Here is a 25,672-nt window from a genome sequence, read left to right as displayed (position 1 = left end):
CCATCTTGAAGCTGCTTTTGATACAACCTCTACTACACAGAATGCAAAATGCTGTAGTAATTGTTTTCGTAGTCAGAAACCAGGGTTCCTTATGATCAGAAATATTAACTTTGCTGTGTGAGATTGTTTCCCATTAATCTTAAAATTATATTCACAGCTTTGTTGTTGTTGTTGTTGTTGTGGGGCGGGGGGGGGGGGGGGGGGGGGAATGTACTCAACAGCTTCTCAATGATCAATGTTCAAAATTAAATTTCTGGTTAAAACCAGACATGGAAAGAAACCAATTCCAAACCACATCTGAATAGCCAGCAACTCAATAGTTAGGGTATGCATTAAAGAGAGAGAAGAAACAAGATGAAACCCCTGCTTTCCTAATTCAGGCTCTTTATTTTCACAGGTAGAAACCCTAACTTGGAATTTCTGACATCTGTAAGAGGTGAGTAGTAAATGCTGTATAATCAGAAGGGTAGGATTTTATGTCTGTTTTAACCTGCTTTGCCTTGGTACAAGTGTTTTATAAAGTTTAGAGTGGTAGGGATTGCACAGACTTTCAGCTTTGGTGGTCAGACCACATTTCTATTCAGAGAAAGGCAGTCTATAAAGATATTTAATAGGATTGCATGAAAATTTATTTCCTGGATTGCTCTGTAATGCTACTGTGGTTTGTTAAGTGGCTGTCACATCCCTGTGTGGGCTGAGAAGATTTGTACGCTGGGCATGTTTACAATGTGCTTGAAAAGGAGAGGAGCACCAGCAGCAAGCAGTGCAAACAGAGAGCATCCTCCAAAAGCTGGCTTGCAGTGTCAGGCAGGTGGCACACTATCCACTACCCTGTTTTTTACAGCCTGGAAACACATTTAGGAGATGGTGATGGCTTGGACTTGTTCTGCTAGTTCATTAGTTCACATTCAATAATAGAAAATCTATTGCCTATGGCAAAGAAAAAAGTAAATGTTGCATTATAGGGGATCTATAGCTGTGTAACCAGCTTGATTTTATGAACTCTTACTACCCTGAAGCAAGTAACACAAACTCAGCGTGCTGCACTGCATTACTGGAAGCAAGATCCTCTTCTATTTGCTGCCCAGAAATCTGCACAGTCTTCCTGTAATTTCTTTGAGTCTCTGCTTTCTTGACAATTTGCAACTTCTGTACTGTACTGCTAGTCTTCATTTTCTGCCCCCTTCTCATTTTTTGATGGAGGATATGTTGGGGAAAGACATAGGTAAAAACATTACAGTGTTATGCTTTCAAGCAGTAGAAAGGCAGTTTCTTAACACTAACTTAACATTTTTTCTTATTGTGAGTAAACTTTAACTCTGTCTGCACCAGCCTGTCTCATTTGTTGAACTAATACTGAACTTTTCTACGTGCCAACTTCTCTAAAAAATGTAACTTCATGTATTCAATATGCCTTTTCTGCTGGAGTAGCACCAGCATTACCTACTGAAGGACATGATTTTTTTTTAGCTAGTCATTTTGCAAAGCCTTTACTTTGCACTGATACAACAGCAGATATAATTTCATGCGAAGACAGAATTTGACTTTAATTTTGAAAGGGTAATGTTTGAAAGAAGGAGCTGTACCTAAAAAGAAGTTAGTCATGTTCAAATCATCTGAAGTGTAAACAGAATGGTGGAGGGGAAGACTGTGAATCTTACGATCTTTTTTTCTTTTATCTCCATTTTTCTCTTTCATTACTTATTTCTAATTTTTATTCTTTTGCTTGAAAATCAAGATCACTCTTTTGTATTCCTGAGAGCAAATGGTTTCTGCTGTCTTTATTAACCAATTTGTAGTGATATACAGGTAAGACATTCACTGACATGTCAAAAATCTTTGAGTATGGTAATATGCATATCTTAATCCAGAAGATGGAAAATGCAACTGTCTGTGATAAGATGTCTCAGATAACACCATGTGATCTGTATTATGGACTGTTTAGATCAATTCTTTTTTTTTTTTTCCCTGTGTTTTTTATTATGTGGAAACTTTAAAAAAATCCTTTTAGAAAATGAGAAAAATCTAATCTAACATTTCTCTAGTGGACAGGTGACGAAACATCTAGTAGTTTTCTTGAACGCATATATTGACAGCCTGTGCAGATTCTTTATTGTTGTTGCTCTGATTCTGTGTTTTAACTATTAAGTTTATATAAATACAATGCATTGCAGATTACCCAGTCAATGGATAGAACTGACCAGCTATAGTCTAATGAACTGCTGTGAAAAAGACATTGCTACTGTCTGAGACAATGTTTAACACTCTAATGAGCCAAGTAAGAAAACAAAATGTATATTGTGGTAACTGTGGCATTGCTGCAGGTATGGTATCCAAAAAGCAATTTTAATTTCCAAGAGAAATATATGTAACAGAGATGCCCACAGGACATGGATAGACATATTGTTCTTAAGGACCTTGGTTGCTTAAGTACTTCTTCTGAGATTCTCCACAAACTCTTCTTCTTTACATATATTCATTTTTAATTAACTATATCAGTATTTTCCCACAATTTCTGAAATATCTCTTACATCTCTTTCTTGTATGTTTTTGTTTTGTTTTGTTTTTTAAACAGATGGCACACACACTCACATGTCAAGGCAAACCTCTTTAGGAACTTTAACAAAAACTGTGAAACAACATAAAAATAGCAATGCTACTGAGGAGACTACTACAAATAGTTATCTGTGCTTCATATTCGTAACATATAATTCTACTGTTTGAGCTACAGCATTTTATTAAGCCAACCCCAGGGAACTCCACTTCTCTTATAAATAGGGAATATTTTTTATTTTCTGAAGTGAAAGAAGTCTTTTTTCCTAGTGATTAAATCGTAAAAATGGTCCATAGAGAATGAAATATCAGATTCATACCAAAACAGCACTTTTAAAATCAGGTATTAAAAAAATATATACAGACAAATAAAAAATAAAAAACTATCTAAAGAGGCTGGGAAAGCACTTTTTTCTTGAAATTTATAAATGAAATTTATATGAGTCACAGTTTTAGCTGTAATTTGCTGATAAGAAATATATAAACTTTCTTGAAAGAAAGAACCACCACTGCATGGGCTACCTTTCCATCCATTACCAGTTTCACCATCAAAATAACGATTTATTTTCTTTTCTCTTTTTTCATAATGATTCAGTAAACCCTCTCACTAGCATGAAGGCTTACACTAACCTAGCTCACTCATCAGTCTGAAACAGTACTGCTGTCTTTTAAATAGGTTAGATGTTGACCCTGGGGAAAAATGATCACTTCATGCACTCTAAATCAAATAATTATCAAATATATATATATATATAAAGATAGATTTACTAATGACATATAGTTAAATAGAATACTTACAAAGTATTACTACATACCTTCAAATTTTTAAATATGATTTATAACTCATCCCAAGAAGCCCCCCCCACAACTAACCCCCAGCCCAACCTGTGAGTGTCACGAGCTCACTCTCCACCCCAGGCAGATCACCTTGTGCACACCCCTCCTTGTGGGGCAAGTGTGTCATTCCCCATGCTGCTTGTTTCCTGCACACACTGACCCATGCACTAGTGAGAGAGTCCCCATGAGGCCCACCTGCACCCAGATGGGACAGGCTGACCGGTGACCTGCTCTAGCAAGGTGATGGCTACTGTGTCAAAAATCTCTTTGTAATCCTCTGGTTGCTCTTTTAATGATGGTTGCCTTCTACTTTTGCATAATCAGTGAAGGGTAAATGCACTTTCAGACAGTTTTGGGTGTCTCCCCCTAAGACGCTCACAGGGCCTATTTTCCCATTGTATAAGCTGTGGCTATAGTGGTGTTTCTGCCAAGGACCAGCAATGTGAGCACCCTCACAATGTTTAGGTTAAAGTCCAAGAGACAGTGCATTTCCAGCTAGAGCTGAGAAAATAAAAGCAGACTGAAAACAAACATCCCAACAGTCACTCAGTGAAAATATTAATGTTTTAACTGCATGCTGCTTGTATGTTTATACGGATGCCTCAGAAGGCATCTAAGAACAGGTTTTAAGACGGAAGAGAAATCTACTTGTACGGATTTTAACATCAAGCCATACAACTTAATTGTAAGTCCTGGCTATGCCTAAAACAAGGCTGAGGAATGACTTAGATGGCATAAAGGAAAGAGATGGCAGAACAAAATTCTATACTGATTATCTTTCAAACGCCTACCACCTGAAGTGACTCCTGAGTTCTTGGAGAGGTGAGCAAGAGATTCACAGGCTTCCCAGGGGAAGAATAGAGGCATTCCAATATGAGACTGTAGATCATAGCATAAATCTGGCATTACCGTACTTTAGAACAGGATCTGTTCTAAGTCAGATGATCCAGCTAATGAGAAAATACTCAGCTAAAAAGTGAATGGTAAGGCAGCAGAAAGAATAGTCATGGCCAAATTGCAATAGAAGCAACAAATCTCTGGAAGGGTTGAAATTACTGAAGGTCACAAAAATAAGGGAGAGGATTTTTCTATGTTGTAGGGTATGACTTGGGCAGTGGTAGATCAAGATGATGATAGAGGTGCTTTTGTATAATAAGTATACATTAGACAAGAAATGCTTTCCGAGGTAAACGTAGAGATGATGAAAGGTTTATTCAACCATTAAAGGCATCCCTCCCTTTCTGCTTCCCTCTCTGCCTCCCTCCCTTTTTTTATTCTTTCCCTCTTTTCTTTCCTTTTCACCAGCATAGCTATCCTATTACCTTAAAATTTAAAGAAGTTTAGTTTTAAAAGACTTGGCAATTTATATTGGTGAAAGAAGGCAATCTTTGGACAATTACTGTAACATAATGCACACAGAGCCTACCTCAAGATAAACTAGGCTAGAACATCTTATAATTGAAAAATGAGGCCAAAAATAATTAACCAAATTAATTTTTTAATTTCTTGCAGGAACGAAACATTGAAGGAACAAAATATGCCATTTTTGTTGTCTGATTAATCAAAATAAAATAAAGTCACTGTGAATATTTTCTGTTAAATACAACATGACTGATGTGAACAGTACTTACCCATACCATTGTATGTACTTATGTAGTATCTACGGGTTCATCTAAATTAAATTAAAGTTGCTAAGAGTTGAGGAAATTATCTTAGAAAATCAGATCCTTGCAGTTTATACTAACCTTACATTTAAATCTTCACTAAAATTTTAGTTTTCCAGTTTTGAAAATACTAAAGGTTGCAACATAAAAATAATAGGATTTTGAGAACATTCTAGAAAATAACGAATAAAGTCTTCTATTAGTCAGAAAATACTTCTAAAGGAGTTGCTTCCAGTAAATACATAGACCAGCTTGGTAGACAGTTATTTCTTAAAATAGGAATGAGTGTTGCCTAACCTACTTTAAGACCAGAACTTATCCCAACTTTCATCTCCTCAGGGAGCGACATGAGCCCAAAAATATCACAGAAACTTGCCTGATTTTTTTTTCTGATATTCTCTTGTTAATTCACATTATGTAACAACTTTAGCATTCAGTAATAAGAAAAATAATAATACCAACATAAAGAATAAATTTTATTTTATTGTAATTTTTTCATCCTTCCTTTAAAAAGTGTTGGAGAAGACTGAGAATTTTGAAATACTGAAATGGGAAAACTCTGGAAAGAGAGACTTGATATTTTAGTGAAACTGCTCACAGCTATAAATCTAGTGGTCTTATGCTTTATACAACAATTACAGGTACCCACTAGCACTGTGATACTTAAGGGTCCATAAGCACTGCAATTGTAATTTTCAATTATTTCAGTTCAATTATTTTTACAATTTTCATTTGAGGAGAAAGTAACTAAAAATATCAAGCTCTTTAATGCTAATTAATCTTGCATGTGCCTAAAACAAAGCCTTCATCCCAATGTGCTATAATAGCTGTTTGTTTAATACTTGTTTTATTTCAGAAGTGTCACTTTGAATTTCTTGTTGTTCCATGAACTGATGCAGAAAACACCTAATATGAGCTTTGTACTTTCAGAATTGCTGTCCTGATTGAATCAGGTTGAATCTTATGATGTTCCAAAAGTCAGTATCACAACCCATCATCTTGCTTGTAATGATAATAGGAGGATTAGCAAAATTTATTCCTTTTCCACATTTAATGCAATATAGATTAACCAAGGAATTAATATCTGAGACACAGATCTACTGCAAAAACATTAACTATTGTAGACAGCAGAAATGTCTGATTAGGAAACCCGTAAAAGTCTTTAGTATTCACTTTGCAAAGCAATTCCAAGATAGACTTCTAAGGGATTTCTTCATTGGACATCCCTTTCAAGAAACCAAATGAAAAGGAGGACATATACACCCTCCTTCAAAAGCTGCAATTAATTGTTCACCTGTGAAAGACAGAATAGAGAAAGATCTACATTCCCATGTAGGGAGTCATTTCATTTTGTGACTGCAAAGGGAAAATTCTCTCGTGTGCTGCTATTATTCTCTGTTCTAGCAGAGGCTACTGAAGTTATGATGCTGCATAATCATACTTCTCTCCTCTCCTAACAGTGCTCTTTCACTTCTCAGCATCCTGGCAAGACTGTCTCCTCACTTTTCCCTCCTCCTTGTTCTGTCTCTTTTCCGGAGGAGTTCCTTCACAGTTCCCAAAATATTATTTTAATTAAGGATGCTTTCAGGGAGGAAAGTCACAGCTCTGATCAAATCAAAGATTCCAGAGCAATCAGGCAGCCTGGGAATCCCTGATAATTATAGAAATGAATTAAAACACTTCCCCTGTGCTTACAAACATGAAGTCACAAACTCCTTACTATGGACTATAAAGATATGTACTATATCGACTGCTCTGAAGTTATATAGAATCGTAGAATGGTTTGCATTGGAAGGGACCTTAAAGATCAGTTAATTCCAACACCCACTCCATGGGCAGGGACACCTTCCACTAGATCAGGTTTCTCAAAGACTCATGCAACGTGGCCTTAAACACTTCCAGGGATGGAACATCCACAGCTTCTCTGGGCAACTCACCACCCTCATAGTAAAGAATTTCCTCTCTATATCTAATCTAAACCTACTCTCTTTTAGTTTAAAGCCATTACCACTTGTTCTATCACTACACTCCCACAGGAAAGGAGTCCCTCCTTTCCTGTAGCCCCCTTTAGGTACTGAAAGGCCACTATAAGGTCTCCCCAGAGCTTTCGCATCTCCAGGATGAACAACCCCGATTCCCTTAGCTTGCATTCATAGGAGAGGTGCTCCAGCCCTTTGGAGGCCCTCCTCTGGACTTGTAATAGGTCCATGTCCTTTGCGGTGGGGGCCCCAGAGCTGAACACAGTACACCAGGTGGGGTCACAAGAGAAGAGTAGAGGGGGAGAATCACCTCCCTCAACCTGCTGGCCATGCTGCTTTTGGTGCAGCCCAGGATATGGTTGGCTTTCTGGGTTGCAAGCACAGTACCCCTTAGGTCCTTCTCCTCGGGTCTGCTTTCAATCCATTCTCCTCCCACCCTGAATTTGTGCTTGGGATTGCATTGGCTCAGATGCAGGTCATTGCACTTGGCCTTGTTGAATCTCATGAGATTCACAGAGGCCCACCTCTCAAGCCTGTCCAGGTCCCTCTGGATGGCATCCCTTTCCTCCAACATTTCAACACACCCAGCTTTGTGTCATTGGCAACGTTGCTGAGGGTGCACTCAATCCCACCATCCATGTTACTGTCAAAGATGTTAAACAGTGCTAGTCCCAATACTGACCCCTGATGAACACCACTTATTACTGATCTCCACCTGGACATTGAGTCACTGACTGCAACTCTTTGAGTGCGACCATCCAGCCAATTCCTTACCCACCGAATGGCCCATCCATCAAATCCGTCTCTCCAATTTAGAGACAAGGATATCATGGGGGACATTGTCAAATGCTGTGCACTAGTTGAGGTAGATAATGTCAGTTGCTCTTATCTTATGCATCAATGCTGTTTGATTCTTAGTTTCTTGCAAACAAACACAGAGACACATAAATTGCAGAAGAAATGCAAACTATGCACTTTGCAGTCAAACAACTACACACAGGTGACAACCTCAAGCTAACTTGACAGCGTTAGACATGCCAAAACCACAATAGATATTCCTGAAGCAGCTTGGTAGTTCTTGTCCTACCTCCAATGGTTATAAACAGCAGTTCTCTCCCTCTGAAGATAATCTTTTAACTTGACATGCTTATCATGAAGTAGAGAGTTTAGATAGGTTAAAGCAATATATCTAATAGGAGTGGAAGAATGACTATATCCATTCCATTTGCCCGCTATGCTAAAGAATTTTGCACATTATAGATGATAGTCAGTATATACACAACTGTTAGCAACAATCAATATTCTAGCCATTACTGTTCTTTGCTGTGGCAAATGTAAAAGTAAAGCTGAGATTTCAGTTGCTGCTGTGGGAAAATGCTACGTATTCTAACAGTGACTGCTATTGTTCCACTAATTCTTTGTAAACAGGTAATCATGATCTTTATGACATCGAGAATCATACTAGAGAACACGTTTTGAAAAATGATGCATAATCAGAAAAGAGGGCAACCAACTAATTTTAGAGCATAATTAGGGAGCTTTTCTATTTTATAAAAGCTCATCATTCTGGCATTCACCAGTTGAAATCATTGCTAGAATGTTGCTTAAACAGTATTATAAAACAGAATTTAATAGCGATAAGTACTTCCTTCTTCCTGAGTCCCTTTTTTAATTTGAAAGAAAAACATTCTGAAGCATGGACAACATAACAAAAGTGACTCCCTAGTTTTTAGAGGTCAATTTGCTTTGCAATCTGTTGGAAATGATTAATAGAAAGAATAACGCAATAGCAATGTGGCATTAAATTAGGCCATTTGTCCAAACAAGGACATTCCACTGATTATTAGATACCTAACTACTTTATATAAATTTGTCTAGCAGATGTTAGAAGGCAGTATTAAAAACCGGGAAAAAAAAAAAAAAAAGAATGAAATGGTGACAATACTACAAAATTTTCTTCTGGCTTTAGATTTTGTCATGAGCAATCTGTTCATAAAACAAAAAGGAAGACACTTACAACCACTATTTGATTAATATTTTTGTTGCTGAGTACCCAACTGCTTGACAGATTTCACAAGAATGGTCATCTATTCCCTCCTGCTTCTGTGGTCTTGTTCTGTGAAACAATTCCATTTTGCAAAGAGCCCAGCTTTTGCAACAAAAAGCTGCTAGATAAAGAATAGTCTTGAGGACAGACTCTAGGCTAAATTTATAGGCCTTTTACAGGCTGCACAACGGATTGATGTCTTGGTGAACAAGATTCATACTTGTATGGAAAAACACTTTTTGGGCTGGTCATGGTTGCATCACTTTTTTTCTGGGTGACAACACAGAAATGTCCCATCTATATATTGGTGATACCAATGGCAGAGGTTGGATACTACCTGCTGCAAAACAGATGTTTTTGTGGGAAACTTGATCTCAGTCATCTAAAGAACTAAGTGAATCTCCTAACACATCTCAGAAATGTACCAGACCTTGTAACAGCATGCTTTAAACATGTTGATTATTTACATTTAAACAAAATGAAAACATTAAGCTCTCATGAAACTTTACACTAAGCAATACCCTGTTTGCTGAGCCACTACTCGAAAGGTTTTGAATACAAACAAAATGAATCTTGAAACCACCGTTTTCACAATGTTCCCGCCCAGCCCAACGCCACCCCGAGTTGTGTATGAAGCCCACTTCCAAAAGCCTGATTTGTTTTCTCATGCATTTCTCTTGTAACTTAATCTTTGGATGACAGGTGAAATGATTCAAAGCAGGATTCTCTATCAGTTTTACATTATCTTAGTCCTATGTGCAGTACAAATATTTTGAAACAAGCCATCACAATGTTATAGACTAATAATAATTCCATTTTCTGTGAGAAACTTTTCATCATTCTGTACATCCTGCTTAAAGAAAAAGATATAATTTCTGTATATGTCACAAGAAAAACAAAGTGTTGCAAGAAAAATGTATTTTTTAAAGTCCAGCTACAACAGCAGAACAACTGTATTCCTGTGCTGAGAAAATTGTTTCTAATACCCCTGCCTCAGTCTTTTTACACTCATAATTGTTAGACAAAAGAGAGAAAATGAATTAGGTAAAGCATGGAGATCAACAGTCAGTGAGAATATTGCAAGACAGCCAGCACAGCTTCACCAAGGGCAAATCCTGCCTGACCAGTCTGGTGACCTGTGATGGAGTGACTGCCTCAGTCAACAAGGGAAGACCGATCAATGTCATCTACCTGGACTTCTGTAAGGCCTTGGACACAGTCCCACATGACACATGACTGATCTCCAATTGGAGAGATATGGATTTGAATGGTGGACCATCCAGTGGATAAGGAATTGGATTGAAGATTACACCCAGAGAGTGGTGGTCAATGTCTTTGTGTCCAGGTGGAGGCTGGGGACGAGTGGTGTCCCTCAGGGGTCTGTTCTGGGACCAGTACTATTTAATATCTTCATCAATGACATAGACAGTGGGATCGAGTACACCCTCAGCAAGTTTGCAGATGGTACCAAGCTGGGTGGTGCAATTCATACCAAAGAAGGAAGAGATGACATTCAAAGGGACCTGGACAGACTAGAGAAGTGGGCCCATGTGAACCAAATGAGGTTCAACAATTCCAAGTGCAAGGTGCTGCACCTGGGTCAAGGCAATCCCAGACAGGAGTACAGACTGGGAGAAGAACTCATCGAGAGCAGCCCTGCAGAGAGAGACTTGGGAGTTCTGTTAAACAAAAGGCTTGACACGAGCCAGCAGTGCATGCTTCCAGCCCAGAAGGCCGACTGTGTCCTGGGCTGCATCAAAAGAGGCATGACCAGAAGGTCAATGGAGATTATAGTCCCCCTCTACTGTGCTGTCGGGAAGTCCCACCTGGAGAACTGCATCCAGGTTTGGTGTCCCCAGCATTAGAAAGAGGTGGACCTGTTGGAGCGAGTCCAGAGGTGGGCCACAAAGCTGATCAGAGGTCTGGAACACCTTGCCTATGAAGAATGGCTGAGAGAGCTGGGTCTGTTCAGCCTGGAGAAGAGAAGGCTCCCGGGACACCTCCTTGCGGCCTTTCAATACTTAAAAGGGTCTTATAAAAAGGATGGAGAGGGACTCTTTACTTGGGTAGATGATGATAGGACCATAGGACAATGGTCTTAAACTAAACATTTAGATCAGACATTAGGAAGAAATTCTTCACTGTGAGGGTGGTGAGGCACTAGAAAAGGTTTCCCAGAGAAGCTGTGGATGCCCCACCCCTGGAGGTGTTCAAGGTCAGGTTGGATGAGGCCTTGGCCAACCTGATCTAATGGGTGGCATCCCTGCCTATGGCAGAGGGGGTAGAATTATATGATCTTTAAGGTCCCTTCCAACCCAAGCCATTCTGTGATTCTAGGATTCTATGCTATTCACCCTGTTATGATATTTTTTCTTTGTGCTTGGTGCAAAAGTCAAAATATATATGATCCACATAAATAACATTGCATTAATCTGATGGAACATGATCACAGGAAGCAGTAACATAGTAATTCACATACAATGCAAGTCATCATCTTTATGAGGAAATACATTCCATTAGGCTAGTCAGTCATCTTCTGTGTCCTTTTAATGATCATAGCATAGTGTTGCTAACTGCTGTACCAATTTACAGGTCCATACTGGTGCCTTTAAAACAGTTTTTCAAACTTACAACAGAGCCACAGTAGTCTGGGTTCTGTAGTAGTCTGGGTAGTCGGTAGTCTACAATAATCACATCACAACACAATGACTACTTGGACAATGTGAGTGTCCTTGCAGCCATATTTGTATGTGGATTTATAAATGTAATGAGTTACTCAGTTTACGAAGTTTGCTCTCTAATCTAGGCAAGCACATGTACATGTTCTTTCTGTGAAATACCTTTCTTTGCTTATGTATTCTGCACTCATCAAAATTTCTAATTTTAAGAACATTATGAAACCTTTATGAGAATTCATGTTAAATGGGAAGACAGTCTTCATTAATGACCTAGAATACATATTCAGCATGTCCTGAGGACCAAATTTCAATATATCTAAATATTCAAGTCAATAGGAACATATGGATATTACAAGAATATCTTCTGTTGCTTTCAAGGAGAGTGAATTTAGCGGAGATTTAAAGCACATGCTTAGATTGTTTGCCGAGAAGGGGTCATCTGGAGAGTCAGAGCTGAAAACAGGAGGAAACATTAAGGTAGCTTTAATAGCTATATGAAATTGCTTTTAATCATAATCAAAATCCATAAATATCCACACACTACCATATTATAGTTCACAGGCTCATACATTCTTCTAATAAACTAGCCCATAAGGTCAGGAGTATTTTGGATCAATCTCAAGCTCTGTAAGATTTGTATGTAACTAATATTGCATTTCACTGTTAGTAAAGTACAAGGTTCCTTTTATACTTTTGTCCCTTATGGGGTGATTATTTCACAGTCTGGCTGCCAGCTGGCTTTGCTGTGGCTTTCTCTCAATAATGGAACTTCTTCCCAGGCAGAGAAGAGTTGAAGGGAAATTCATCATCCTACAGTTGTAGTACAATTGATGTATTGAAATAAACCCATACAAACTATATCCAATTTAAATAATTCAAGTACCTAAGTATTCAAGTATTAAGCTAATTATGTGTGTGAAAACTGTGTGCTTTTTACTAATCAAACCATTAAGTAAATGCTAATCAGTTTTGAGTTTGCAGTTGCTATTATCTAATTCTAATTATCAAATCCTTGGACCTTTCTAGTGAGAATTCAATGATACCAGATCTTTAGGCAACTGTAAATACTCAGAAAAATTAAAGTTTATTTGCAATATGAGTTGTGAGTTTGAAAAATTATTTTTATATTTTGTAGTCTCCAGATTCTTGTTTAGAAGCATCATCTTTCAAACTGTCCTTCCTCTAGGAATTCCATATTTATTTTATTCATTTGTCTTCAAAAATATTTTCCTGGCCTTTTTAATTTGCTCATTTATTTCTGAGAAATTATTCTTTCAAGGTTAAATTAATTAAATTTTCTATTCTTTGTTCTCATCTCAGAAATGAATTTTGTTTGTTAAATGTGAGAAAACTCTGTCAAATGTAATGAATTGGGTCCTAATTTGAAAAGTGTTTTTGTCTGTTTGTTTGGTTGTTTTTTGTTTGTTTGTTTGTTTTCTGTAAAATAAGGAACTCTAGTTCTGTAAAACTATAATATTTTTAGGTATACTTCTTTAGTTACATAAATAACTTGAACTGTTCTGACGATCTGCTAAGCGATATGAAGTTTTGGAAATTAAGTGGAATAATAACAAGTAGTGGAAACATTTATTTTGCAGCCACTAAAGTATGTCATGCTCTCTAAGTTTCAGAGTAATGACACTCTTTAATTAAGCCTCTGTTCCCTTTCCCAGATCTTCTAAGTAATAAAGAAAATTGTTAGAAGAGGATGGACCAATATGGGGCAGACGCCTAGAGAATATAAGTCATTCCCCAGTGCTAAAGGAATGGCTCAGATCCATACAGTTATCAGGCTGAGTCCTTCTACTTTCTAAGAGTGTTTTTTTTGTTGTTGTTGTTTTGTTTTTTACACTACAGTTAATTAGCTTCAGTTATTTTGTACTTGATTACAGGAGCCAGGAGCTTCATGTTCAGGACATTGCTCAACAGTTTGTATTTTCATCACTGTCTCTTCCTTTTTGTAATCTAAATGAGAGTCATCCAAGTGCAGAGGAAAATATATAACTCCAGCTTTTCAACCTGTATATAATTCTGAAGTTTCAGAATTATATTCACTTCAGTGAATATAAGCTGATCTGGCACTGAATGCATCATCATCAGAAGCTCCTTAACTTTGGAGCGCTAACACTGTCATTTAGCATTTGACATATATTTTAACTTCAATACAGTGAACGTAGAATTCCATGGATATATATATATATCTCTCCATGGAATATATATAATTTATTTTAATATAAAATTCAATATTGCTGTAAATATGTATATATCAGATATAAGTAGAACGCTGTTTCCCAACAAGAGGCTCATTTACTTAAAAGACCCTTTAGGGCAAACAATGTATTTTCTTCATAGAAATTAAAATATGTTTTGAAAATGATCCTACAAAAAAACAGTTAAACAATTTTCGTCATTAGAGATCCTCTGTATAACTCCTGTTCACTCTCTTCTCCTTCCACTTGCTGATGTTCAAGGCACTTCTGGATTCCAAGGGAGGCAAAGAATATTTGACCTTAAGACCCAGTGCTTCCCAAGGCTGTTGTCAAATTAATAACACTTGGCAAAAGGATTTACAGAGGCATTAACTGAAACACTGGACAGCCTTTCACAAGATCAAATACTGTAGAGGACACATTTTAATTAAACTTCTTCTACAGAAAGGTGTCCTCAGGCAGCAGAGAGTGGGCTCCCCTCTGACTCTCTGGTCCTGATGATAAACTGCTGAATCTTGTGTGTACAAAAGGCAACTGAGTCCTGTATGTACCCCCTGCAAAGAAATAACACGTATGGCCTTTTTTTCAGGCACAGTCACTCCACCACACCTGGTATTTTCTCCAAGTTTGTTCTTAGTTTTAAAGACATGCCCCCCCAGATTTGCTTAGCAGACATAAAACTGTCTGGAATTTGGTGCTGGAGTGGGACAGACAGGGGTGAAATAAAAGCATACACTTGTCTCCTTAGTGACAAATTTTTCTCCTTAGTGACATTATTGGCGTGAGAGACGATGCATGCACTTAACCCTCCACTCACAATACTTGGTGATGCATATTGGGTTGTTCCCTTTAACACAGGCAATGTCTAATTCAGACCTCATTTCTTAAATGCAGACATATTTCATCTTTAAGCAGGTACATAATATAGACTGTATTGCAATAATCCATAATATCTGTAAAGGAAGAGTAAAAATATGTTTAAACATTTTTTTAGCACAGTAATTGCTGTCATATTGCAATTGCAGGAAAAACTGCTGTCAGAATATTAACATTTTTATTTTTATGTATCCAATTTCTCATAAATTTTAATGGCTAAACCCTGGAAATTCTGGTCTAGTACACAGTCAGCTATATGTACAGCAGCAGAAAATATAAACTGCATTTGAAATTACTTATTAAATATACATTATTGCCCAGATACTGTATCAGGCTTTCCTTTTGAGACATATATAAACTAAATCCTGTAAATCCTTATAGACATACTGGTTTTGTGGATAAAACCATCATAAGTGTTTTCAGTGAGAATTTCCTTGCTTAAAATCAAATGGGGTTAGGTGTTGCAGGATCAAAAGCATATTCTTTAAGTAGTCTTTCTCATTTCATTGAGACAGTTTGAAAAGTAAGGTGCTAGTCAGGCTAGGAATGCAAAGTCTGTCCCACCATTTAAGCTGTATAGACAGCTTAAAACTTAGGAGACAGCAGGACCATATAAGGTGGCGTTTAACATCCACAAAACTAGTAAGGACACTTTACTTGATGTTAAAGTTGAAACATATTTAAATATTATATTGGAATTCTAAGCACTGTAACCTCCTTAGGACATCAAAATTAAATCTGAGTTTGGGACATTTTACTGAGAACAAACAAGAAATATTTGCAGAAACTGCCTGCACTGAAGTGTGAAAAATCAATTAAAACTTCCAACCATCCTTGAACATAAATGTTTTCCATAAAATATAATGTTTCTAAAAAAACTCCTGTTATGACGACACCCCTAAAAAGAATCCATTTTTTGTATATATGTATATATACATATGAAAAATCTTTAAATTGAATAGAGACAGAAGATTATAATTACATTTTAAATGGGATTAATTGGGTCTTTAAGGATCAAATAGTATTTTGGCATACATTTTCTGCTTTATATTTATACATATCTTTCCATATATAGCCAATGTACTGGAACTTAAAAAGGCAACCTTAGATAAGTGATTACTGCATTTGATCTATGAAGCCAAAGTCCTCCAATTGCTGTTATGTAATCGAAGTGTCTGAACGTCACCAGATCTCCTGTTTCACTCCGCAGCTTTGTATGTAAAGCCTCAATATGCTTTCACCAGTTCTACCCTTCTGCCTTCCCTGTGTTTTGCACTCATTCCAACATCTTCCTTACAGCTATATCTCATGCTCTGCCACTTCATTGCTGAATCTCATTCTGGAGCATTTGGAGCCTTCTGTACTGACAGGAAAGTAGTCCGAGAGAGTTCTTCAGTAAATCTTCAGTTTAGCACACCATCTTCTGGCAAAGAGCAGTGGTCCCGGGAATGTAATAACGGGGCAAAGGGCTATCCAACTGTTCCAGTAATTAAACTGGGAGAAACTCCCTGAGGAAATCAGTCAAGATGAAGGGAGGTTGTTTGCAACTCCAACTAATAACAGCTGGATAATTGACAATGAGTAATTCCCAAAACTCTGGGAGAATTTTAACTTTATTTTAACAGGGTAAAACTTGTTAAAGCAATCATTCAAACAAACAAACAAGCTAAATTAATTTTCCTTTACTGCAGTAGTTTCTCAGAGTAGCATTTTTATACTGACAGACCTGCAAAGAGGCCTACCATTCTTTCCTCAAAGCAGATGAGAACAGAAAAATCACCACGTCACTGGATCGAACAAACAGGATAAGGGAATTTAGTATCCTGTCACTGAAAATATGTACAGACTACAGCTGGGGGTACTGTGCTTGTGGAAGTACTAAAAGTAAATGTAATCTGTTTAGTTTTAGAACCAAATGCTCTAAAAATGTTTCAAAATCAGAGAATCATAGAATGGTTTGGGTTGGAAGGGACCTTAAACATCATCTAACTCCAACCCCTACTCCATGGGCAGGGACACCTCCCACTACACTGGGTTGCTCAAAGCCCCATCCATCCTGGCCTTAAACACCTCCAGGCATGGAGCATACACAGCTTTTCTGAGCAACCTGTTCCATTGCTTTATCACACTCCGAGTAAAGAATTTCTTCCTAATGTATAATTTAAATGTACCTGCTTTTAGTTTAAAGCCCTCCACTGTTTTTTTTTTTAGGCCCTCTTTAAACACTGGAAGGCCACTATAAGGTCTCCCCAAAGCCTTCTCTTCTCCAGGCTGAACAACCCCAATTCCCTTAGCTTGTCTTCATAGGAGAGGTGCTCCATCTCCGTGACTATCTTTGTGGCCCTCCTCTGCACTTATTCTAACCATTCCATGTCCTTCTCGTGCTGGGGACCCCAGAGCGGAATGCAGGGCTCCAGGTGGGGTCACACAAGAGGGGGAGAATCACCTCCCTCAACCTGCTGGCCACGCTGCTTTTAGTGCAGCCCAGGATACGGTTGGCTTTCTGGGCTGCAAGCACACATTGCTGCTTCTAGTCTACCAACACCCCCAGGTCCTTCTCAGGGCTGCTCTCAGGCCATTCTCTGCCCAGCCTGTATTTGTGCTTGGGATTGCCTCGGCCCAGATGCAGGACCTTGCACTTGGCCTTGTTGAACTTCATGAAGTTTGCACAGGCCCACCTCTCAAGCCTGTCAAGGTCCCTCTGGATGGCATCCCTTTCCTCCAGCATTTCGACACACCACCCAGCTTGGTGTCATCGGCAAAATTTCTGAGGGTGCACTCAATCCCACCATCCATGTTACTGACAAAGATGCTAAACAGGGTTTATACAACCCTGTCAGCAACCGTGAATACTAGTCTACAGTGAGTACCATACTGCTGCGACTTCTTTAGTTGCTTTTTCTTTTTTTTTTTTTGGTTTTGTTTTTGCTTTTGCTTTTTTAATTTTTGATGTTAGATGGTTTATGAAGAAAGTTAGTATGCTCACTGGAGTTTTCATGAAACTCTCAGTCATGGTGGAAATCATGGCTATCAAAGGTCCACAGATGTTTGAAAGGGAGGTATAAAAAACTTATCAGCATGGCAATATTTGAATCACACACATTAAAAAATTCTCCAAAACCTTAACCGTTAAAAAAAATTCTTAAGGAAGACAGTTTAATACACTTCTAAAGGTCTTTTCTACCTTGCCTTTGGTATAATAATTATGGACAATAAAATATATTTAATTAATTGAGATAAAGACAGAAAATTGTAAATAATGACCTTTGGGGTTATTACTAATTTTGTATGGATATATATTTTTAAATTGCTCATAAAGTGAGGAAAATAAGCAGCACACTTGGGAATATGCAGGCTTGTAGATTAGTAGATTTAGATTCCTATGCCTGATGATCAGTTGTGTAAATTACTGATTTCTGTAATCGGCTTTGTTATTTGGTAACCCAAACTCATAATGGTTTAACCTGACAGTCATGTACAATAAAATATTTGTTTTCTGTAAGCAAAGAAGAAAGAATTTTCATGACTATTTCAAGCAAGCAACAGCAAGTGAAAAACTAAAGAGAAAGCTGATGAATAACATCCTGCAGCTGAATTTATCCTGTCACAGCTAGAAAACTCATACAAATTTAGCTCAGGCATTTCTACGTAGATGATTCTCGTACTTTAAATTGACATACCTTTTCTTGAGATCTATGCCCCAGTGAACCAGCTGCTGCTATACGCAAGGAGCACAGAATCACAGAATCATAGAATCATCTAGGTTGGAAGAGACCTCCAAGATCACCAAGTCCAACCTCTGACCTAACACTAGTAAGTCCTCTACTAAACCATTATCACTAAGCTCTAAATCTAAACGTCTTTTAAAGACCTCCAGGGAAGGTGGCACATGCCAGCCTCTGCTATAACCAACAGTCCCTGCTTATCTCTTGTCACTCTGTGCCTGTTAACTTTGCTGTCACCAAAAGAAACATTTTCTCCAAGCAAGAGAGACATGGAGAAATGGAAGGGAAAGTCAAAAACTGCAGAGCTTTTGCTGAAGCTTCATACTCCATCCCCATTCAAAATATCTGCTTTCTTCTTCTTCTCATAGCACCAACATGGCTCAGCTTGAAACTAGATCATCTAATCTATTACAACAGACCTCAAATGGGAGAGCTGAGAGCCAGAATAAGAACTAGGGCACAAAGGTAGGCATGTAGGAAACAGCAGTGAGAAGTCAATGCTGTTCTTTGCCAGAAGCCATGAGCAGGTGCAGTCATGAGGAGGGCTTTTCATGGGTCATTTTGTTTTCCAGCACTCAACTTTCAGGAGCAACAGAAGCAGTCAAAGCAGTTTGGTGCTTGTGACAGGTTTATATGAGACAAAGCCTGGCAGTAACAGCATCTGACAGGCTCTAACAGAGTCTTATAGGAACACAGCTTAGGAACTTCTTGCCTTTGAAGTTGAGGGAAACAGGAAAAAAAAAAAAAAAAGGAAAGAAAGAAAGAAAGAAAGAAAAAAGACTGCTCTCATTATCTATATATAGACATAGTAAGTACTTATTGACATTATACACCTCACACTTACACTCACTGTAGCGTTTCATTTTTCCGTAGGGGTAACTGTTGACCCAGTGGGCCTATTTGGTGAAACTGCTCTGTAGTCTAGGGAATGTAATGGTTTCTGGTGCTAACATTGTGTCTTCCCTGTCTTAAATAATAAGTACATACCAATGCTTCTTATTTTCAAATTAGCAATCACGTGCTACACATTACTAACCATCAGATCTCAGCTGCTAGCAAGCTGTTCCATGTTGCCAGCTATCTTTGATATTAGATCATCTGATAGTTGCTTGGTGGTTGCTAAGGCACAGCCTGGCTTAGTCTCATTCATACAGAATAGGATTTATTCACTGCTTCAGTTTCCAAGCTACCTGTCTTCCAAAATGAGATTCACAATGGAGTTGATGACATGTAAAAAAACTACATCCTTGCTCAGAAAGAAATCCCCCTTATTTCAATGTTCACAAATCAGTGGAAGTTGATTGTGACAAACTTCAGGCAGAAATCTGCCTCATAAACTTGAATCTGAACCTTGCATACCATCTGTGCAGTGCTGTTTTTCTGCTCTTCAGCCTTATCAGATAAACGATTTTCCTATTTCTAAAAGCACTTCTAATTAGATTATATCAAACTATATATTAATTAGCAGAATCCATATTTCCCTAGTACAGGAGATAGTTTCTAATTCAGACGGTGGTTTTGCTAAGGAAAATCTAAGCTTTAATTTAGTATACTGCAACCAGAAACACAGCATTGCAGTCCTTATTTCATTCACACTCTGCTGAGCATACGAATCAAAGTGATATCAGCAACAAGGAAAAGCCACTTTGTGTGCCAAAGCTCATCTCTTTTCAATACACCATTTAATCTCATGATCACTTTCACGCTGTCTGTTCTGTTTTAGCAAAACAGTAACATGCCTGTGCTTTCATACCAACAAATTCCAATATTAAAATCAACTAGAGTTAGATTTAACGTTTTCCTTCCAAATTATTTAATTACTACTGTAAGGCAAATGGACATGTATATATTTTTGTACATTGATAGATTTTTAATAGCATCCTTTTCAGATGACATATACATGTGGTACCAAAAGCTGGCCAAATTTTTGTCTTTTAGTTTGTTTATTTGTTTATTTGGTGCATGGAAATGATAAAGTTGGAAGAAGCCTATGTTTACAGATGCCAAATGAACCAAAGTATGACTTTCCCAAAATATGTCATCATATTTTGATCACCATCATTGGTGGTGAAGGGCCTAGAGGGGAAGACGCACGAGGAGCGGCTGAGGTCACTTGGTCTGTTCAGCCTGGAAAAGAGGAGGCTGAGGGAACACCTTATCGCGGTCTACAGCTTCCTCATGAGGGGGAGTGGAGGGGAAGGCGCTGATCTATTTTCTTTAGTCACCAGTGATAGGACCCATGGGAATGGAGTCAAGCTGCGACAGGGGAGGTTCAGGCTGGATATCAGGAGAAGGTTCTTCACTGAGAGTATGGTTGTGCTCTCCAGGGAAGACGTAGTCATGTCGGTCAGGCTCCCCAGGGGCGTAGTCACAGCACTAAGCCTGTTGGAGTTTACGAAACATTTGGACTATGCCCATAGTTGTACGGTCTGAATTTTTGGGTAGACCTGTTCAGAGCCAGGAGCTGGACTCGATGATCCTTGTGGGTTCCTTCCAACTCAGGATATTCTATGATTCTATGATCACAAAATTGTCTATGCACTTACCAAAAATTGTCGTATAGTTTCATCTGGGAAAAAAAAAAATGCTCAGACATGGCTAGGTTGAGAGAGCAGGAGAAGGAAGAAGAGAAGGAGGCAAGACCCCTTCATTTGGAACATCAAGGATTAAAGCCATTCAAAATGCCTGTGAAAAAATCAGTTTTGCATAGGAAATAACCTACTTTGTCTCAAAAATTATTGTTTTACTAAAAAAACTGTTTTATGCAAAATGTAACAGCTCCATCAAGAAGGGTCATTAACTCTATGGGGTCTTGGATTCATGCCTCCTAAGAACAGAGGAGAGAACTGAAATGTTATTTCCTGTGTTTTTTGATGAATTTTGTAACTATAAAATACCCAGATTCAAGGGAACTATGATTTTCTCCAAAGTTCAGGAAAAAATGTTTGAAACTAGTATGCCTTTTGTTAACCAGAATATGGGGTTCTCCCACAGATTTAGAAGAATCAGTAACTTTTCCACGTAGTAAAACTACAACAAATAAGTCAACCTTTAGGATATGGAAATCAAACAATGACATGCATATGTTATTTTCTGTAAAACTAGCTATCCTGTTATTATTATATCTGGCAGTTAATTTTATTCTCCTTGAATTTTATATTATGCTGCTTATTTCTCCAATGTGAAGTTTTAATAAAAAGTGTCTGAAATTGTTATCTGATCAAAAAAATGAAGTTAGACTGCTATAGATGGCAAATGATCTCCATTACAAAACGTTGTCAAGACGTAAAGAAATTTCATAGAACCATAGAATGGTTTGGGTTGGAAGGGATCTTCAAGATCATCTAATTCCAGCACCCACTCCATAGGCAGGGACACTTCCACTAGATCAGATTTCTCAAAGACTCATGCAACGTGGCCTTAAACACTTCCAGAGAACATCTAGGGAACATCCACAGCTTCTCTGGGCAACTCACCACCCTCACAGTAAAGAATTTCCTCTCTATATCTAATCTAAATCTACCCTCTTTTAGTTTAAAGCCATTACTACTTGTCCTATAACTACACTCCCTGACAAAGAGTCCCTCTCCAGCTTTCCTGTATCTCCTTTTTCCTGAAGAAGAAAAAGAAGAAAAAGAAAAAGGAAAAAGAAAAAGAAAAAGGAAAAGAAAAAAGAAAAAGAAAAAGAAAAAGAAAAAGAAAGAAAAAGAAAAAGAAAGAAAAAGAAAAAGAAAAAGAAAAAGAAAAAGAAAAAGAAAAAGAAAAAGAAAAAGAAAAAGAAAAAGAAAAAGAAAAAGAAAAAGAAAAAGAAAAAGAAAAAGAAAAAGAAAAAGAAAAAGAAAAAGAAAAAGAAAAAGAAAAAGAAAAAGAAAAAGAAAAAGAAAAAGAAAAAGAAAAAGAAAGAAAAAAAGAAAGAAAAAGAAAGAAAAAGAAAGAAAAAAAAAGGTAATACAAACTCAATTAGGAACGAATATCCATTTACGTGTATTATCATGGTCACAACCACTGTGCCATCCCACACATCTGTTGATTGCTTGTGGCTTGCTTTTTGCTAAGCCACTTTCTTTTGACACAACAGAAACAAAAGCCAGTAACTGTAAAGAGTACAGGTAGAATGAAATTACCTATTTATTAATACAGCAGATTGAAAAAGCACTGAATTTAGGTTTTGATGTGTGGTCTGCTTGTAAAACCAGTATGTATCAGCATATGAAAGCAGGTATCTCTATCAATAGGTACACAAGGCACAATTTGTAGTACAGGGAGCAGACAGGAAAAGCTAGAAGAGCAATTGAAAGAAGGCATTTCTTCTTTTGGGTTTAGTATGTTTGTTTACAAGTGACTTGAAGTTAGCGTGCAGTATGGTTCAGCATAACAGAACAGAAAGACTACGGAAGTTCTTGTAGACACAGATAAGAAAAGGAAAAAGCAGTTACTGTGAAATGGAATTGCTGACAAAGATAAATAAAAAAATAAAGCTATACTAGAAAAATGAATGTAATGAGTGGAAGTTGTGGTACGCTGTAAAATCCTAAAGGTGAAGCAGGAGGTTTTACTAGGGTTAAAAAAAAAAAAAAAAAAAAAAAAAGTATTGATTTTACACGGCACAGTTTTAGAAACCTATAGGGGGCTGAGAGGGCAGTCTCTGTGAGCAGAACCCAGCAGCTGCCCCGTGCCAGATCAGAGGCAGCTCCAGCCCGCTCTGGTTGCTCCAAAGGGACCCGCCGCTGGCCAGAGCCGAGCCAGTAAGTGACCGTGGTTGGGCTCCCAGGAGAGCAGATTTAAGGAAGGGAAGAAACTGCTGAGCAACAGCAGCTGGGAGAGAGGAGTGAGAAGCAGCCCTGCAGCCCCAAGGTGAGTGCAGCAGGAGGGCAGGAGGTGCTCCAGGCACGCAGCAGCAGTTCTCCAGCAGCCTGTGGAGAGGCCCCTGGTGGAGCAGGCTGTCCCCCTGCACCCATGGGTCCCACACGGAGCAGATCTCCACGCTGCAGCCCGTGGAGGAGCCCCCGGTGGAGCAGGTGGATGTGGCCTGGAGGAGGCTGCGGCCCATGGAGAGCCCCCGCAGGAGCAGGCCCCGGGCCGGAGCTGCAGCCCGTGGAGAGGAGCCCACGCAGGAGCAGGGGGTCTGGGGGGAGCTGCCGCCCACCCGTGGGGGACCCGTGCTGGAGCAGTTTGCTCCTGGGGGATGGATGGACCCCGTGTTACGGAGCCGTGTGGGAGCAGTTCTTGAAGAGCTGCTGCCTGTGGGCAGCCCCAACAGGCTCAGTTCAGAAGGACGGCATCCCGTGGGAGGGACCCCGCGTGGAGCAGGGGCAGAGAGTGACCATGAAGGAGCGGCAGAGATGAAGCGTTAGGGACTGACCGCAGCCCCCATTCCCCATTCTTCTGCACTGCTCGGGGGGAGGATGCGGAAGGTGTTTTCAGTTTGTTTTTAGTTTCTCACTCTCCAGTCTGCTATTAATAGGCAATAAATTATGTTAATCTCCTGATGTTGAGTCTGTTTTACCCGTCACGATAATTGTTGAGCGATCTCCCTGTTCTTGTCTCAATCCTTGAGCCCTTTTTCACCGTATTTTCTCCCCCTCTTCCTCTGAGGAGGGGGTGTGAGATTGTGGTGTGTTGGAGTGTAGCTGTCTGTCAGAATGAAACCACCATAGGATGATGCCAGTGGAAGAGTTCTTGTGCAAACAGACAGGAGAAATACAATTTTTGAGAACTTTAACTCTTTTTTTTTTTTTTTTTGTTCCACAAGAACTTTTTTTGTCTTCTGAATTATTTCCTTCTTCTCTCAAGTTCTCCTTTTTAGATATACAAAATGAAGGCTTTTTCACATCTAGTGGAAATAGTAACTCAAAATCACTTGGCTTTTGACTCAAATATTTTCTGCATCTTAACTGTAATCCAAAAGCCTTGCTTGCAGCAGCAGATGTGCAAGCCTATGACATCTCCCCAGGTGTAAGTGGCTAAGTGTCTTTACCTTTCAATTTCCTTGAGAGCAGGCTAACAAGATAGCCATACACACTGGATGTGGTTATTAAAACAGGAAAGAAAAGCTTCACAGCATTCTAGCATTTTCAGAAGTAATCTAGCTAATGGAAACTTCTTGACAATGCTTGCTTTTGTCTTTGCACTTGCAAGTTCAGCTGTACCTAATCTTTTTTTGCAGTTAGACAAAAGCCAGGACAGATTACATATTTCTGTATACCTAATCAAAGAAAGGGAACAAAGGTTTCAGAATCAGCTGTTAAAAATTGAGATTTTTTTCTAGCTGCTGACAAATATATAAATTGTTGGTATTTGATACATAAGAATAGCAGGCCCAGCTGAAACTGCCACTTCCCAAGAAACCCCCAAAAATGTTTTTTTAAAAAATAAGAGATTTATTTTAATTCTTCATCTAAATTTTTTCAAGACTAGTTAAGAAGAAGAATTTTAGGTTTGCTTTTATAAGAAAACATTAATTTAAAATGTTACAGTTTGGGTTTTGTTTACGTATTTACTTATTTTTCTGGTGAACTAATGCAGAAAGTGGGCAAATCCACACAAATATTTCTTTTATTTGGAAAGCATTGTTTAATAACAATTCTAAGGTACTCTTGGGCCTAAGAAATATCATACTCTATAAATTTATATATTTCTAAATTGAACATGTGATTTTTGCTAGAATTTTTTAACACTGGTTCAGCTGCATATTTGTATATTTATCCCTTACTTTTGACTGCACGTCCATGTTGCTTCTTTCAACATGTCTTGTGTGTTTTGTAATGTACTAAGACCAAAAGACACACACTTGACTGTAACACAGAGACCAGTGGTGGTGAATTAATGTCTTCCAGGAAAGGCTAGTCATTCAAGTGCTTTAACATATTTTCCTAATGCATAATTTGCACTGTTTTGAAAAACTCAGTAGGTTTTGGTTTTTTTTAGTGGAGAGGTGGCATATACTATGCCATACTGCTATGAATCCTGCTACCAGTACCTATTTTTCAATTAACTTTTGAAATGGAGTTGTGATATAGCATGCACAGTCTTTGGTAGTTATACCACAGTCATGATTGTTGTCCACTGTTGTGGTTCTCTTGGTTGTATGCAGTGTTCAAGGA

General features: G+C 38.3%; 1 protein-coding gene and 1 long non-coding RNA gene across 7 annotated transcripts in view; one reads left to right on the top strand and one right to left on the bottom strand.

Annotated features, from left to right (window-relative positions):
* NALF1 (NALCN channel auxiliary factor 1) overlaps positions 1 to 25,672 on the bottom strand; it is a 517,684-nt gene that overhangs the window by 256,770 nt on the left and 235,242 nt on the right. The gene's annotated exons all lie outside the window — the stretch shown is intronic.
* Positions 1 to 25,672, top strand: part of LOC310903243 — a 116,971-nt gene that overhangs the window by 14,372 nt on the left and 76,927 nt on the right. Inside the window, exon 2 of one of the 2 annotated variants that reach the window (XR_014587374.1) lies at positions 398 to 23,423. This is a non-coding gene — a long non-coding RNA (uncharacterized lncRNA). Of the gene's footprint in view, positions 1 to 203; positions 23,424 to 25,672 lie in introns of those variants that run through there. The other variant, XR_014587375.1, reaches the window with a different exon arrangement.

This window comes from Anser anser (genome assembly GCF_964211835.1).
Source record: "Anser anser genome assembly, chromosome: 1".
NCBI classification, from domain to species: domain Eukaryota; kingdom Metazoa; phylum Chordata; class Aves; order Anseriformes; family Anatidae; genus Anser; species Anser anser.
Note: the sequence above shows the minus strand (reverse complement) of the source record. Positions and strands in the feature narration are given on the sequence as shown.